An 18194-nucleotide genomic window follows, 5' to 3' on the forward strand; every position below is an offset into this window, starting at 1 on the left:
CTAATACATTCCATTTCCTTTAAACACCAAGTGTATGCCAACCATTCCCAGAAGTGTACCTCCAGCCAAGTGTGCTCTCGAGAACCCTAGCCTCTTACGTACAGACATCTCAAGGACAGCATGTCCGAAACTGAGCTCTTGATGGGATCTCCAAAATGTCTCTCCCACAAGCTTTCCACATTGATAAAGGCACCGTCATCCATTCACTAGCTAACATCAGAAAAATGGGGATGTTTCTTCATTTACTTCCCTAACCTTTTAAAAACTCCTCTTGACTTTACCTCTTAAATGAATCCCGGGTCTAGGGATTCCTCTCTGTCCCTGTGGCCACCATTCTGGTCCAACCCTCTTACTCATCACCCTGGATGACAGCAGTAGCCAGCTGATCGGTCCATCAGAGAGAGGGAATGAGGTAGGCTTAGCACTTGAGAGCTTGCTAAGACGGATTGAAGGATATAAACCTCTTTTGAACTTTCTTTTGACCCAGGGTGCACTTACATGTATGGAATTTGCATGCCTGTTAACTTCAAATGAATCTGTAAATATATACAGTTTGAGTGATGAACTTTGCACTTTCGGAATATTTGGGAAGTGGAATATTCTAGTCATTTGAAAATGCCGGTTAATTAAGAGGTATGGCATTTATCATCTTTTATATGATCTCTCTAAAAAAAAATCACTCTTCTCTTTTTTTCTTTAAGAAACCGGAGAATCAATATTAGAACATTAAGCAAAAAGGAAAAAAGTAGAATGCAGTTTATTTACGCCACGTGATCTCAACTACAGAAAAGAGCCTAGAAGGAGAAACATATCATAGAATTAACTGAAATACCTCATAGCTGATGGAATCATGGCTGAGTTTGTTTCATTCTATTTTGAAGTTCAGAGTTTTCTATCGTAAACATATATTTTATATTCACAGAAATAAAATAATTTAAAATTATTTTTTAAAATCATAAAATATCATAGGCTGAGCATTCAAATGGAATGCTCCATGTAGCTGAAGGATTTTGAGATGATGACTGTGAATGTCAAATCACATTGCCCATAACCTTGGCTGTGATCATAGAAGGTGGAGGAGAAAGTTAAACTCATTAAAGCAGTTTTGGAGTCAATTCTAGAAGATACCTTCTCTATTTGCCATTCATCAAGGTGAGTCTTCATTTGTCACTTATTCTCTCTATTTTGTGTTGTTCTGTCCACTTAGGAACACTTTATTTTTTTAATCGTCAGGGCAATGTGTTCACAGGGAAAAAAACATTCAAACAGTGTAAAACTCCCACACCAGAAGTTGCTATTTTGACTCTTTTGTTTGTCATTTCCATGGTAAATAATTCCTTAACATTAAATAATATGCCCACACCTCTGTATTTAAGGGCATTAAACTATATTATTCCCTCCCCTCCCATCTTTTCCTTCTCTCACTCTACTCTTCTCACACTGCCTTCATGTTGTTTCTAGAACATTCTGGGCTTTCCAAGCTCTGGGTCCATGCACCTGCTGGCTCCTTGGCCCAGAATGCTCTTCTGTGAGGTACCAGCGTGGGGTGTGCACGGTAAGTCCCCCAGCTCCCTGCCCTGTTGTCACTTCCTAAGGGAGGTCTTTCTCGCCACATTGTTTATAACAGCTACTGGTCCGGCATTCTCACTCTCCATCCTTTACCACCATCACCATATAGCATTCTTTTTTATTTGTGTTTTTTAATTGTCTCTCTCCTTCACTAGAGTGGGAGCATGAAACTAGTACTTTTTGTTTAATTCTGTGTTTTCCCCTCGCAGGAGATGGCAGGGACCACATAAATATTGAATGAATTGAGACTCTTAATTCCTTGGCATCATCCCCCTTTCTCTCCCACCCTCACTTTTTTCATTGGTTATATTTTAATATTTAATTATTTCCAGTTCATTAGATTTACATGGAGTCTAAGCATTTTCTACTGTTTCAGATGAGAAAATCCGCACCGTTAGATGCCCTGCTTTATTCCTGGCTTCCTCTGCCTTCCCTCTTCTCCTGTTGGCCAGTCATTGCACAAAAGGTTTCCACCTTCTGTGGCCTTAATTACACCCCTGCTGTCATTTCTCCTGTAATATGTTCTCCAGCTACCCTGGGACCAGGTACTCCAGCCCAGGAACACACCTCACATGTTGCAGGTCTGTGCCTTCGCACCTGCACCTCCCTTTGCTGGGACTGTCCTTTTCTTAAGTCACTGATAGTTCAAGTCCTACTCATTAGTATTTTCACTATAGCTATTCTTTTCATTTCACTCAACAAGGTATAATGTCCTTCCATCAAGTAAGTTGATTATACATCTGATGGAATCTTTAATTTTTCTTGAATCTGTAATACATGTAGTCACATACACACCTAAGTGGGATTCTGTTGCACATGCCTTCAGTCCTCTTGCCCTGGTCTTTTCTTACTTTCCCTTTTCTGACTTCCTCACCCTGGTCCTTACTCTATGAGTGCACCCCCTCACCCCACCTTGAGGAATCAGAGCTGCCAGTGAGATGTGCACACTCATATTGTCCACTCTGCTCGTGGAATCAGCCACATGTGTGTGCATCCATGTATAGAGATTTTTAAATCATTGTTTTCTTTACCAAAATGACATAATGTAAAATAAACACACCTTTTTCCATCTCACTTTGATCACTTATAAATGACACACTTATAAATGACACAGGGTGTGTCATAGAAATCCAACTGATGTAATTCAAATATGCTCTTTAAATAATCCCAAGTGTTCCGTGGTATCGTGTAGTATTACGTATTTAAACATTCTCCTAACTGTGTGTATGCATGCATTCTAAATGCTGATGCTTTCATTCCTAAGCAATTGAGCCCCAAAAGTGGGATTGCTGGGTTAAATAAAGAACATATGTTTTAAAGTTTTAATAGATGTTGTCTTGTTGGTTTGTTAAACTTCTGACAGTTTGTATTCCCACCAGCAATTAATTTTTATTTCCTTCACATCTAGTGAATTTAAGTATCTTTTAACCTATTTATTGTTCATTTGGATTGCCTTATTTTGTACTTTCACTCATTTTTATTGGGTGGTTTGAGTCTGTCTTGTCAATAGTAGAGATCTCCGTATATTACAGCTATTCATCCTCTGCCCATCATCTTTATTATCTGCTGCAGGAAAGTTTTTTGTGAATTGGATTAAAATAATGTTGTAATGAGTTCTGCACTAGTTATAACCCAAAGACAAACGCTCCTTGCCTCAAACTTCTATTCCTTTCCACCTGCACTTGCTTTATTTTCCCCGCACTCTCCCAGGAAACCGCTGGACAGGGAGAAAGGAGGAAACTGACATACATAAACGTATCCTATATGACAGCGAACGGGCTGTGTAATTTGTATTTTACCTTATCTCATTTAATGAGATTTAAAATTCTTTAATCCCCACTTTACAGATAAGGAAACAGAAGGTCAGAGGGGCTAATTTACTCCTCAATGCCATAGGAACGGCAGGATTGGGATTTGAACCTATGTCTGTCTGGTTCTGGAGTCTGTCCTTTAGAGCGCTGTCCACTGACTCCTGGACTCATCTGAGGCTCACAGCCCCACTGTGGGCTTGCGAAGCAGGCGCCATCATCCTCTTTCCTAGACACAGAGGGGTTGAATGACCTGACTTTGTCACGAGTGGAGGTGGATTGCAAACCTATGTTTCGGGAGCCCCTGGGCAGGATGGCGGGGTGGCTGACGGGGTGGTGTCTTTCAGTGAATTCTCTTCGAGCCAGAGGAGCAGACGGGCCACCTGCTTTGCCATGGTTACAGGAATGTCCTCTCCCCAGAAGATCTTCCCCCAGGTGCTCGGGTGAGTGGAAAGGAGAGGGAAGACATGCATAAAAGGAGGGACCCTGAAATCCCCAGGACAAAAATAACCTCATTTCTCCCCGCCTCCACTCTCATCCTCCATCCAAGGGGAGGAACAGCAAAGCTTCAGAAACTCTGAAATGACTAGAAGCAAAAGAAAAGTACTCTGGCTGCTCGGTATTTACATAAAAAGCTGCTAGCATTTTCCTTTTCCGTTTTTAACTTATAAATGGCCCACAGGCGTGGACACCCACCTATGTGCACACAGGATGTGTGCCCAGATACACGTGTCTCACAGAGGCAGGCTCGGCATACGTGCTGACCCATCCACGTGCGCCACAGGCCATGGACACAGCAATGCCACGGAGCTCGTCTGGGCTGCTCCCCATGTCTGTGGCTTTGCTCTTCATATAAAGCAGCCTACATTTGGTTTCTCCAGAAGCAGCCCCTAAGATAAGAATTCAAAGGCAATGGGGTTATTTGGAAGGGGATTGGGGAAATGCCACTAAGAATAATGTAGTGAGGCAGGGACTGGAAGGAACACTATCCGCCCACGGTGGTGACCGTGGGCAGCAGGGCCCAATCCCCTGGCAGCCCTGGGAGGGAGGGTAGGACATGTCTCAGAGTCATGCCACCCAAGGAGGGAGGACGCTGGCGTGTGCAGCAGTTGACTCCCTTTCTCCCATGGCTGAGGGCTGGGGTAGAAAGAGAAGCGTGGCTTCCACACTGGCTTGTCTGATGTGCAGGTGTAAGGCGCAGTCAGGCCGGAAACTTTACAGTTATGTCATCCAGAAAAACGCTTCAATCCCAGATTTTACTCCCTTATTCTATACCTAGGATCATCCTTTTCTTCTCTCTCTGCTTCAGTTTCCTCCTCTGTAAGATGAGAATGCTGTTTCCCATAAGATTGGAGTGTGGATTTGATAAACGAATGCATGTCCAGCATCCACAATTTGCTGAGTTGGCTCCCAAAAGAGGTTCGTTTTCTATCTCACCACCTTTTCAACTTCTACTTATGGGAATGGCCCAGGGCTGGGTTCCCACGCCTCTCTTCTCTAGGACACAGTCCCTCCCAGGTGATTTCACTTAACTGGAAAAGTTTACACTTCAACTAGAGTAACTCAGGACTCCCAAACTCTTGTGTCCTTTCTGTCTTCCCCCAGATAGATCTGGTCTGGCACATTTCCCCTTGCCTGCTAGCACTTTGGTTCAATCCCCATTAACTTTGCTTGGATCATTACAGTAGCTTCCTAATTTTTCTCTTTTTAAGAGCTCCCTCTATGGTCTTTTTCCTGTGCAAAACCCAGAAGAATTCTTTTATAATATGAGTTGTATTATATCACTCTACTGGGAGTCTTCTAATGCTTTCCCACCTCTTCTGAAGGAAAGCCAATGTCTTTACATTGGCTTATAAGAGTGACTGGATCTCTGACTCAAAATGAAAATCTTATTCTTCCCACTTTCTCTCTCACTCACTCTACCCCAGCTAAACCCACCCCATTCTGTTCCTCCAACAGTCTAAGCACATTCTGACCTCAGGGGCTTTGCATGTGCTGTTCCCTCTGCCTGGATGTTCTCTCCCAGAGATCCACCTGGCTTGTTCCTGCACCTCCTTCAAGGCATTGCTCCAATATCGTGTGTCAGTGCATCTCCTTTAACATCCTATCTCACATTGCAATGCTATCCCATCTTACCTCTGCCTTCCTTATTTTTTTATTCTCCATAGACTTACCAAGGAAATCTACACTGTATTTACCATGTGCTATACTGTAAAATGTTTGCCTGTATTTTATTCATTGTCTGTTTTCAACCCACTGACCACCAATAGAATGTAATCCATGAGGGCATTTCTTTTTGACTATTCTGATCAGTGATGTATTTTGGAGTGACAAACAAATGAATGAATGAATGAATGGTGTGGTAGTGGTGAAGAGCTTGACTTTAGGAATCATATGCATCAGTTCAATTCTTATTTCCACCACTTAGTATCTATTACCTCACACAAAATACTTTATCCACCCCGGGCTTAGTTTCCTGATCTAAAATGGGGGAAGAGGCAGTAATTCCCTCCCTCGATTCCTGTGAGGAGAGATGAGATATGTCAGCCACTCAATGCTAAACACATAGTACATTCTCAAGAAAGGATAGATTTTCTTTTTTTTTAAGTTTCTCTTTCATCTTCTTCTGTGGTGGCTTCACAGATAAGTGTAATGGAAAATTGAAAGAGCTCATGATAAAATGGTAGATGGTAAAAAAACAAAAATGCAATAAAAAACATGCAAAGTATATGCAAAGAATGAGTGTAACTTTGCAAATCTACACAGACCCACTGCTGGAGATAAAAGGCCAGAAGAAAATATGTCAAAATGTTGACAATGGTTATTTCTGGAATTCCTGGAGGGACTCTTGGTGACTGCTAATTTTTTTAGTTATACAATTTTTACATTTAAAAAATTTCCCATAACCCATCTGTGTGACTTTTGCAATTAAAAAAAGCAAAGAACATTTAAAAAGAAAAGAACCAGGGGCGCTTGGGAAAATGTGGCTCTCTCTCCTCAGGCTGGCTCTTTTCAACACAGATTCCTCAGCCTGGTCAAGAATGGTTTTTGATCACATTTTAATTCTTGGGTGTAATAGAGTTCGCACTCTTATTTGCAAGCCAATGTCTTTTTCTCCAAAGCCCGTATTCCTATTCCATGTCAAGTGGCAGCTTCTGTCTGTTGAGGCCAAGTTTTCTTCTCCAACAACTTCCTTTAAATCACCTGTAATACCACTGGGGATTAAACTGTAGAGTGATCACAAATAATACGCAGCATGTACTACAAATCAAAGGACTGATTACTCATTTCTTTTCTTGCAATGGCCAAGACAATGGGGGGTTGTGGCCAAGCTGCTGAGTTTTAGTCCAGCTTTGCTTCTCACATCGAGCCAAGCCTGCCCTGCCGCTGTTCTCCTGAGATCCTGGAAGAGAACATTTACATTCAGTGGGTGTCATTAGGGGACAGATGGGGACATGAACCAGACATCCAGTCTCCATCAACGCCTTGAGACTCCAGACTTCAGACATTAGCCGGTGAGGGAGGAGACGGCAGTGCCTGCTCCTGGGATGGTATATCTCAGCAGTGACTCCATTTGCCCATAAAAATGACTAAACTGTATTTTCGGTCACCTGGCAAAAATGAGGGCTCAAAATAGACTTTAAGCTGAATTTTTATTCATCTGTTTTGGTTGCCAGCAATTATAATTCATAATCCATTGCATTAATAATTAGAAGGCTCGTCAGGTGGAAATGAACTTCCTGTGTGAGGACTTTTCAAGCAAGGGTCACGCGGCCGGGGAACGGCAGCATCCGTTTCCTTTGGGCCCAGTTTTACCTTCATGAGGCAGCCCTCTCCTGGGCTGTGTGGAGCGCCTGCTGGATTGCTCTGGTCATTCTATAGGGCTTCTCTGGAGCCTGGCCACAAATGGGCTTGATGCAGAAACCAAGGACAGACACGGCAAGGAGGGATCCAGTAGAGGAAGAACTCTTTAATGGCAGCAAGGTTCCAAATGTACGCACGTAGCTGGCTGTGAGCGGCTGGGGGTGGGTGGGCGGTAGAGAGCCCCCAGAGGAAAATATTTAACAAAAGACAGGGCAAGAGCACCACCTAGTCAGCAGGTGCCCCCACCTGCATGTGCGCCACCTGTGAACACCAGCACTGGTTCCAGCATGCTCCAGCCCAGTAGCAGCACGGATTCCCTTGTCAGCAGGGATGGTTCACCCAGTGAACTACACATGCATCAGCTCAGGGCACTACGGGATCCTGCCGACAGGATACAGCTCCAGGCCTGCAGGCAGCGCCATCCTGGGAGCAAAGGGAGCCTTTGATGTGGCCTTTGGAAGCCACCTTTACAATGCACAGTGGCTGCCTGCCCTTCTGAGGACCTGCTCAAAAAAAGTTCCCTGGGCTCTCACACACCCTCACCCCAAGGGGAAGGAGCAGAGGCAGGGGAAAGGCCCGGGTGGGTGCCCATTCTGTGGCACGCAAAGCAGACGTCTCATGGTTTCTCTGTTGGACACGGCCTCAGTGCCTCCTGTCTCAGCAGAGACATGTGTGTACAGGGCTCTGGGTGTCAGGTCCCTATAGCGAGTGCAAGTAGGAGAGAAATGAAGGGATGGCAGAGCATATATGGCCCTAGGACTTGTGGGACTTTGAAGACACTCCAGGACCTCCCAGTGAGTAGGGATGGCTTTCAGTTGGCAGACCTGTGGCAATGGCAGATCAAGCTGTGTTCTGGGGATGAGAGCCTTCAGGACGGAGGGAGTGGAGGTGACGGGTGTGATAAGGGGCTTCTGTGGCCCCTCTGGGCTATCGGGAAGGAACAGGGGTCCTCAGAGGCACAACCGGTGGTCTGGTGAGTGTGAGACTCTAGGCTCAGTGGCAGGTCTGCAGGCTTTCGGAATGAGTCAGGGACTGGCTGCTGACAGTAGTATTTTCCACCCCAGACCATATGGGCTGATTCTGAGCTTGAGAGGAAACCACTTGGCAAGAGGCCGCCCCTGAATCTCAAATCACATACAAATGCCTCACTGCCCCGCACCCCACTGCCCTCCAGCCCAGCTCACGTATGTTCACATGTGCACACACGCACACACCACCTCCAGGACCAGCACAAGGTGCCTGTGCACACACACAATCTCCAGCCCCACTTGTAGACACACACAGGGCCTCCAGCCCCACATAGTGTATGTGAGCCCACACACGTAAAGAAACGGCAGCTTTGCTTTCTCACTCACACTGTGCTAGCCCACAACCAATGCGGGCTCCCTGGCTAGTATAGTAGCACAGTGTCAGGGGACAGGTGTGAACCTGCATAGTGGATGCTAAGGAGCCCCTGAAATGGCTTGAGTAGCTGAGGAGAGAAAAGATGGGAAGGGAGGTGTGGCTAAAGATGGTGGCTGGCTCTCTGACTTAGAAAATGCCATAGTGGTCCTTCTGGAGTAGGAAAAGCAATCCTCTGTCCCTCACCCCACTCAGGCTGTGAACAGAGACTGGCTATAGATGAAGATGACTTAACTTACAACTTTGAGGAATTGCTGATTTTTCCTGATGGACACGAAGTGAGTCCAGAGTCTGGAAGGAGAAGAGAAGCTGGCAGAATTCTCCCTGGATGAGTGCCAGGACAAGTGGGAGGCTGGCCTGGGAGAAGGATGGGGAAGACCACTGCCCAGGGGTAGGATGGCAGGAAATCAGGGCATCTAGGGTCATGGTTTAAGTTACTTCCTGATCTGCTGTGGGTTGTGTTTATTACCCAATCTTTAGCAGCCTGATGTACCCACTCTGTTCTCTGATTTTTCCCAGCAGGACTGAGGAGGGGTTGCCAGGCTGGGAGAAATGCTGCATCGTTAGAACTTGCACAATGAACTGAGGAGGAAAGAAAAACTACAGCAAATACATGTCCACCACGGCCATAGAGATCTGCAGTCATCGGCAGGGAACCGGGTTGTGCAGGCACAGACCCACGTGCTGGGTCGGGCCGAGGGAGCTGTACCCTGCACGTAGCGTCACTGAGCTTCTGTCACACACAGCACAGCGGCTGGAATCCACCTGTCATCTGTCACCAAGCCAGGAGCCTACAGAGGCCTCCCCAGAGGGGAGCCAGTACCTTTCCTAAGTCACATAAATGCTCTGTACACATGAACAAAGCCCTGAGAACCCTGGCCTGGAGTCAGGAGCCCTGTGTTTTAATCTCACTGCGGCTGCTCAGTAGGTTCCCTCCCGACTCTGCTTCCTGAGAAGCAGCTCAATTTCTCCACTGTCTTATGAAACAGCCTACCTAACACAGTGGGTCAGAGGAAGTGCACTGCGATGAAGAAATTCCCTGCAGTGTCAGATGAATGACTCATCGGAGACCCCAATGTCCAGCTTCATCATCCCAGGCAAGTTGCTCACCCTTCTGAGCCTAAATTTTCCCATCTGTAAAATGTGGATGATGATAATCGGCACTCTGGTCTACACGCCAGAGTTATTGTGAAGATCAGGAAAGTTACAACATCCATTGCCTGTGAACACTCAAGGGATCGTTGTGTTCATAAAAAGACTCCAGGAGTTCTGTTCACAAAAAAGTCCAGTGACGCCCCTTGGCCACGACAGATCATGTGTCGAGCTGTTTGGTGGGGACTGTTCATCACCCCCAGAATCCCCCCAGGCCTGCCAGGGGGCCCTGACAGTGTGCATCCAGCCACTGTGGACTTGTTGGGGGTCCCTTCCTCTCTCCAAGGCTGTTTCCATCTAGAAAACAGCAGTAAGGGACAAGATGATCTTAAGTGTCCCTGCAAGCTGTGACACTCCATAGGACTATGGCTCTCCACAGCCCAGTCTCTGTGGTGGGACATGTGGGGCCCTCAGAACATCTCCCTGACCCTCAATGAGGACGTCAAAATGGGGCTGAGAAATGTCCAGCAAAGTAGAACGAGGTAAAATTGTATCCAGTTTGCATTTAGTTTGTAAATATCTAACTCTATCCATTAGGCAACAGTAATAATAAGGGCCTGGTGAAAATAATAAGAGAATTTTTAGAAATCAATGCCTATAAAGGTAAGCCATCTACTTCTTTTCGTGATCATCCGAAGAAACGGGGATCTGTTCCAACCTGAGAGGAAATCTGCCTGTTAGACCCCGCAGGGCACGCTCTGTACCACCGCTGTACCTAGTGGACAGTATTGGGGATTTTCAAGGGTAATTTTGACTGCATATGATTTTTACTCCTCTCCCTCTAACAATGCAAGATTCAGTACTAGTGTAATAGACCATGATTAAGTCTACTTAAAGAATAATTAATGGCACAGCAAGTGTCCACATTTGATTTAAAAATGTTTTATAAGTAGGCTATAAAATAATATGTAGCATATGGGCTTTTTTGTCATTTAAATGTGCGAGTAATTATCTGATATGGGAATATGTTCCTAAGTGTACAAAGTGAAAGGATTTCCTCCAAAGGTTGTGAGGGACTCTGGGTGGTGGTGTTTGGGGTGACTGCATTTTTCTCTTTTTTGCTGGTCTGCTTCTCATGATGATCTTTATGCTGCTGTAATCAAGGCTGTAAGTCACCAGTCGATCTGAGAAGCACCCTAGGGGGATTCCAGAAGAACCGCAGGGGTGGGACAGGGAGGCCCCCGGGACCCTGCTCAGGCTGAATGGCGAACAAACGTGGGGGCTATTTGGGGCCTGTTCTGTCACCCAGCAGGCCAGCCCGTGGCTGTGGTTATGATGTCACCTGTCTGCGTGGGTGGCTCTGCGGCCAGTGAAGTCACCGTGGGGTGCCCCCGGAGGCCCCTGTTGGTCCTCCCCAGGTTGCTGTCGCCCTGGGCTCAGTCTCCAGGACTGTACCAAGAAAGCCCAGAAAGATCTAGGGCTGCAGAAGGGCAGCTGGTTAGGCCTGGAGGTGGGGGGATGGTTTTGGTCCTAAGCCTAGGATCCTCCTGGGGGCTGAAATCCCCAGGCCTTTCCCAGTCTTGCCCAGCCTGCTTACCTCCAGCCACTCCCTCATCAAGAGAGCCCATATCATGACTGTCTTTCCTGACTTTCCAGGACATTTTCAAGGTCAATTTTGATTCATCTGGAGCACCCCGCGGCATGCTGAACACAACTTTGCCTCCTGATAGGCCTTCCTGACAGCGGCCCTCGGCTCATGCTGCCTGGTTTACACCACCCCACCCGTCAAAGAGCCAGCTGAGAAGCCCCCTCCTCCTCGGACTGCTCAGAGGCAGAGACGCAAGACATGCACGGCTCCCTCCTTCACATCAGACTCCTAGGCCCAGATGCATCTTTCAGGGTGTAGCTGTGAGCAGGATTTCTGACTCTTCTGGGCTTGGGTGAAATGGATTTTCACCCCTCACTTCATGTGAGAAGGAAATGAGGGCTTCCCTGTGGGGCACAGAACAGTGCCTGGCGGGAGCAGCCTCGCCAGGGTTAGGTTCCCCGCTGTCGTTGATGAAGGACAGTCCCGACCTACGTCTCGCATCAGCTTCTCCTTTTGGACGTTCCTGAGCACTCTGCGACTTCCCCCAAATGTACTTTCTCACCAGTAAAAGGGAGATGGAACTAATCATCAGACCAGGGCAGATATGTGCTGTGAACACTGGATGTGAACTCAGAAAGGATTGGTCTGCCGGTCTCCCTCCTTCCCCAGGCGCCCGGGAGATCCTTAAGGAGGAGCGCATTGAAGACCAGCAACTGTTCTGGTTCTTTCTGGCCCAGCTGATAGAGTCGGCCACGTCTCTGCCCAGAGCAGTATGCACCCAAATCTCTGGCGCAGTCTCAGCCCAGAGGGCAGGAGGAGAGGTGAAGGAGAACGGCGGCTTCTCACCCCGAAGGGGACGGGCGTGACCGACTTGACACACCAAAGTTCACCGTGGATGGAACAATCAGCCCTCCGCCCGGTGACGTTTCCTGCCCCTGCCCCCTCTCCCAGGACCCAGAAATGGGTGTGAGCTGTCACACAGCTGTGGGGGAGGTCACGGGGGCAGGACATAGGGGCACTGGGGCAACATGGGGCTCAGGGAACTGGGGGTAAATCTCCACTTAGGAGCCTTGCTGGACTCCCATCGCATAGGCTGTGCTTAGTTCCAATAAAATTCCTGAGAGTCTCCCAGCCTCAAGGTCTTGGTCTTAATTTACCCTGCCTGGCAGCAAAGGGGCCACAGGCCTTGGTAGTCATGTGATAACATATCCTGAAAGCTGGTATCATGTTTAAGGAAGAGGGCTACGTGGGGGCCTAGCCTAGTGCCTGGCTCTCCAGGGACACCCACATGGTGGTGACGGTTACACTCCAAATAATGCTTGATGAATGTATATATTAACCAGAGTGCTTAGTTCTGACCTCTTTCTAATCTGGAGACTCTTTATATGGGTTTTCTATTGCTGGCATAATAAATCGGCTTAAAACAATACAAATTTATTCTAGTACTGTTTCTACAGGTCAGGACTGAGGTCTCCATTTCCTTGCTGGCTGTCAGCTGGGGGCCATCCTTAGCCCCTAGGGGCCTCTGTCTGGTCCTTGTATGTAGGCCCCACAGCTCAGGGGCAGTAACAGCATACTGGCTGCATCTCGTGTTTGGGATCTCCACAGCCTCCCCTTCTGCCTCATCTCTTCTGTTTGGGGCCAGAGAGTTCTCTGTCTTTAAGGGACCCTGTGATTAGTTAGGGCTCCAACCAGCTACCCCAGGACTCTCCCTGTCTTACAGTCTGTAACCTGACGTTGGCAAAGGCCCTTCCCCTGTAATGGCCTAGTCACGGGTTCCCGGGAGCAGCATGGGTGCCTGTGCAGGGCTGTCATTCAGTTGGCCACACTCCGCAGGAAATGCTGTCTCTCCATGAGAACGCACTTGCAGAGGCTCCGAGCTGGGGAACTGGGATCTCTCTTCTGCATCAAAAAGCATTCACTGAGCGCCCACTATGTACTAAGAACTTTTCTAAGTGCTGGGGATACAAAATGGAAATGATGATAGTGGTAAGAAGAAAGAGAAAGAGGAGGAAGAGAAAGAAACCGACTTCTGTTGAACACTGCCTATGTGTCAGGTGTTCTTCATGCATTTTCGCTCTTGTTCAAGGGCCTGGCTTTGCACACATGAAACACGTGGGATCCAGGGAGTTAGTAACTTGCCTGAGATCATCGGACTTCTCTGCTGCACAGTCAAGCCTCACCCCCTCTTCCCCTCTGGCTCTCCAGGTTTGAGACACTCAGGACACCTCCAGCCTACACAGAGAGGCGCCTGCAGGGACCGAGCCCTGGACCCTCCCCACCAGGGCTCACTTCCCTCTTTCCCCCAAGGGTGAGCCTGTCTGCATTTGTGACCTTCCCTGGGTGGTTTCTAGAGGCAGCCGGAGGGGACAGCTGGCTGGTCCGCAGTCCCTGTTCTGCAGAAGTCAGGGGGAGCCCATGGGGAGGGCTAGGCTCTGGGCCCTGAGGTCGCCCCTGGCCGGATTGACATGTTCTTGGTTGTTCAGGTGCGTTCCTTCCTCTTCTTAATGACCTGACATATTTATAGCCCATCCTTCAAAGGGCAATGGGCTGTGGACTTCAGTCTTCAGACTACAGTCCTGTAGAGAATGGGAGCAAATGAGGTGCTTAATACATGCTGTTGAGCAAAGTGAGAAGAGCCATGGCAGAAGCCAGAAAAATCTAAATAAAAAGCCTCGTAAGAGAAATTCACCTCCAGGTACTCATAGTCTTAATTATGACAATCCGCCTCTTGAATAGTTGCAGTGTAGCAAGCACGTTCATGTGCTGCTGATATACATTAATGTATTTACCCCTCACAACGTCCCTAAGAGGGGTAGATATAGGCCTTTTATCACTAACTCAGAAGGTGCTCAGAGATGTTAGGTAACTTGCTCTAGGACACACAGCCAACAAGGTACAAAGTCTGGATTCAAAGGCAGGTGTGCCCTCTGCCCATTCACAACCAAGCTCCTCCTGCCAGGCCACAAAAGAGGCCAGCCATGCTTTTGAGCCCACAGTTTCATTGTATTCCCACAACTCTGTGCAGCTGGTCATTTTCTTCCCCTATTTTACAGTGAAACAGACCAAGCCTCAGCAAGGCGGGAGGACCTGGTCGAGGCCCATGGCAAGGAGGGCACCAGGAGGAGGGAGGGATGGTGGCTTTGGCATTTCCATGCTTCTCCACACCGGTGCAGATACCAAGACTGGTGTCTGTGGTCACACCGACCATCCACCTAATAGAACAGGCACAGAACTCCTGGGTCTTCTCACTGCCTGTGGAGTCCAGGGGGCCACTTACTGGTACTTGTTTGCTATTTTTCTCCCTGGAAGCCCCTCCCCCAGCCCTTCCACGGTTGGCCCCAGCTTATCAGTCAGACACACAAAAATTTCATCTCTTCATGAGAGTGTCATAGCACCCCATTTCTCATCACCTCCGTCTCTGGCCTGGCACACGACTGGACTCCAGGATGCTTGGGTACAGCTGGACCAGGGCAAGGGAGGGAGGTGGTAAGTCTCATGCAGAGGCAGGGAGGCCTAATGAGCTCCAGTTTAAATATGAAGGAAACAAAGAGATGAGAAGACCCCAGGTTATCTTAGAAAAGGACCCGAAGAGGCCCAAACATGGGGCCCACCTCCCCCTTCAAAGCAGACCACACCCAGGCCAGGCAGCCCTCGGGAGAGATGTCTGCTGGCCTCTGCCCCCATGTCTATTTCCCCACGGTGACTCTCACTCACTTTCCGAATGTAGAGAGGCCCAGAACTTCAGCTCACACAGGCACACTGGGGTGGGGTGCTGGGATGTGGCTCAGACTGTAGTTTTGCTCTGGGAGTAGGAGGAACCTGAGCACCTGGCTGGGTGGGGGCAGGACCATCACAGGGAAGGCAATGGGCAGGGCCTCAGGAGCCTGGGACGAAGGGGAGCCGACCAGCGATCAGGAGCCTTGAAGGGACCTCCATGTGTTTGGGATCTCCACGGCTCCCCCTAGCAGGCGGGGCAGTTCCTGAATGTGGAAGCCGGCTAGACGTCGTCAGACCTCCAGGGCTTCTGCCTGATTGCTGGGAACACAGTGTGATTTTGCTCACACAGCAGGGATGCCGAAAACACCATCCCCACATGCCCAAGCTTTCTATGCCACGCTTAGTTTTATTTGTCCTTTATACTCAGCCTGGGGTCCCCTTTCTCTCTGGTCTGACATAGGTGCCCCCTTGTGGCTCCTGAAACCTCTTCTTTATCTCTACCATTGCACTTATTCCATTAAACTGTGACTGGCTGCTTGCTTGTCTGAGCCTCCCTCTAGACCTCAAATGTCAAGATGGTTCATCTTTGTATCTGAGCAAAAGGTCTGGCTCAAAGTGGAGAATGAGCCAGACAGCAATATATATTCTAATTATTGTTCAGTTTCTAATTATGTGGGATGTTAATTTCTCACCTTAGAGGATCCTCACGGCAGTGCCTGGAGAACAAAGGGTTGTCCATATATTCCAGGTGAAACTAATGCCCAGCTGGCAAAGGGGTTTGTTCTGGGTCATTCAGCTGGTGAGCTGCCGAGTCAGAACTTACACTCCTGTCTGATTTCAAAAACCATATACTTTCCACTACAGCAAAAGCCTTAAGACAAGTGATTCCCAAACCTGGCTGAGACTCACTAAGGGTGATGTGAAAACATACACATCCCTTGAGGTTATGATAGAAGCAAGGAGTTCGAGGGAGAAAGAGGGAGAGGAAAGACAGAGAGAGAGAGAGAGAAAAGAGACAGCAGGCAAGCAGTTATAAATGCCAAATAAGAAGCTCTGCTCTAATAGTATTATCATCTAAACAGAAACTGCTCCAAAACATAGCAAATGAGCAAATGATGAATTGTAACAAAAGAGAATCTGTTTGATCTTGAAGCTAGAAATATTCCTCTGTCAATGCCCAGGGGTTGTATCATGGAGCAAGAGAAGAGGTGGTATAATTCTAGTATACTGCTTGGCCTGTGAACAATGCAAAACGAAGTCTTAGCATGGTAAGTGAAGCGAACTGGATTTCGGTTGTTGGAATTACCCTATGTAACAAAGTATGGAAGGCTTAGATGAGGTTGCAGGATAAAATAAATCTAAGAGCATGGACAGTAAAAAAGGAGAGGATAACCAGTGGTGTAAGGTTGCAAACATTAGATAGCACGCTAGGGACTGTTGGGAAACTGATGGGATAAGAAAAACTTGCATCAGAGATATTTCTTTTAGTACAGGGATTGCTTTTTGAAAACATCGGTTTATGAGCCCTACCTTGGACCTATGCATTTTTCACAAGCTCCTCGGGTGAGTTTCATGATCTCAGACCTCTGTGGAGCCACGGCCTGACGGCCAGGCACGGTCCAGGAGGGGTGGTGCTCATCTCACAGGTGCCAGCACACTGCTGCCTCTCTGCAGGGGTCTGGGAAGCAGAGGACCTTGTGGGCTGGTGTTATGACTTTCCTTTGAGGAAGTCATTTGCCTCATCTTTCTGTCCTTTAAGGTTACTTCTAGCTCAGGAGGAAGCTGACCCAGATGAATGACTGGGATCCCAGCAATGTCTCTGCTTCCTTCCGTGATGCCTGTCCTATGGAGCGGAAGGCCACTCTGGTCCTCAGTGTGAGTACTGCCCTGTTCACCTCCTGACTTTTTGGTGACCCTCACCTTGATGTTGGGTGTACAGTGGCCTTTCTGACCTTTGCAGAGGGGAGAGTTTAGGACGTTTTCATGGCTGTCCTGAATCACATCAGGTCGGCCCATCCTCTGTGGGAATGGATAAGGACTTCAGGAAACCTTGTGGTGCAAGGGGAAGCATGCTAACCTGGAGGCTGGGGACCCGAAGGACGTGGTTCTCAAACAACCCTGATGCTGGGGAACCCCAGGCAGGCACTTTTCCTCTCTGGTTTTCAATTTCTTTATCATAAGCTGGGCTCCAGCCCCCTCCAGCTCCCTCCGGCTCAGTCTAGTTACCATATGTTGTGCCTTTGGCCATACTTTCCAGAGAGCTGTTCCAGGGCGGGAGCCAAGACAGCCCGGCCTCTGGATCCCTTCAATTTCCCATCCCTACCTTCTCATGGGGCAGCTCAGAGTAGGTAACCTTAATTGGTTGTTAAGTATAATATATATATTATAAGGGCTTTGTGGACAGCCCTTTAACATTTTCTCATCCCAAACATACATTAGCACCCTTAATCAGCAGGGCGAATCTGCGAAGTAAGCATTATTATTCTAACAGGGTGTTAGAATGGGATGTTTTCTCTCTTGGTTTTCAAAGGCTGAAAACAAATAGCAGGTGGCATCCGGTGGCAGACCATATGTGCAGGGCTTACAGAGGGGGTGACCCGAACTGGTTCCCTCATCTCCAGTCCACCACTCATTCCAACCATGTTAAAGGGCGCGAACCACCCATTTTCAGGACTAATAATGGTGGAGTTGTGGTTTCGATATTGGCCTAGAGTGGACTTCTATTATCAGGAAAATACGGAGCCATGCCTGAGGTTTGGTCTAAGGGTGGGATAAAATATACCTCTGACCGGGTGTAACAATGTATTAGAAAACTAATAATGCAATTAATTACTGTAATTAACTAATTGTGATTAATGATTAATTGATTAATTAATTAAATACCCATTTACAGCCTTAAAACAACACCCATTTATTATTTTATAGCTCAATAGGTCAGAAATCTGACATGAAGCTCAGGGGGCTAACATGGAGGTCTCAGGCTGCATTCCTTTTTAAAGGTTGTGGAGGAGAATCCATTTCCTTACCTTTTCCAGCTGTTCCGATTCCGAGGCTCAAGGCTTCCTTCTTCTGTTTGCAAACTCAGCGACGTCGGGTCAAGCCCTTGTCACCCTGCGGCCTGCTCGCCCCTCTGTCTGCCTCCCTCCCCTACC

This window comes from Manis pentadactyla, chromosome 3 (assembly GCF_030020395.1).
Source record: "Manis pentadactyla isolate mManPen7 chromosome 3, mManPen7.hap1, whole genome shotgun sequence".
Lineage (NCBI taxonomy): Eukaryota > Metazoa > Chordata > Mammalia > Pholidota > Manidae > Manis > Manis pentadactyla.